We start from the raw sequence: 381 nt of genomic DNA on the forward strand, positions 1-381 counted from the left end.
CTTTTAACTGTATTTATCTATTTGCCTTTCTAACCTATGTCCCTTACACATCAAGCATTCATTCCAGATGATAACCACTGATAAGGGAACGCCAGTCCAAAACCTGACCATTATAAAAACAAAACACCAGGCTGCTAATACATTACTTTTCTCCAATGATGAAGTTCTAGAGTGACAACATTAAAGGGCTTTTTGTTATTAATGTGTTTATATACTAAAAAAAAAAAAAAAAAAAAAAAAAAAAAAAAAAACAGAAAAAAAAAAACCCAAAGAAAAAACTGTTACATCACTGGAAAAGCCGTCTCTTCCCTCCCTCAGTAGCTGAATATTATTGTGCACTTTTTGTGCCAATTACACCCATGATAAATAACAGCTCACTGA

Source organism: Aptenodytes forsteri, unplaced genomic scaffold, assembly GCF_000699145.1.
Source record: "Aptenodytes forsteri isolate BGI_AS27 unplaced genomic scaffold, ASM69914v1 Scaffold88, whole genome shotgun sequence".
NCBI lineage: Eukaryota > Metazoa > Chordata > Aves > Sphenisciformes > Spheniscidae > Aptenodytes > Aptenodytes forsteri.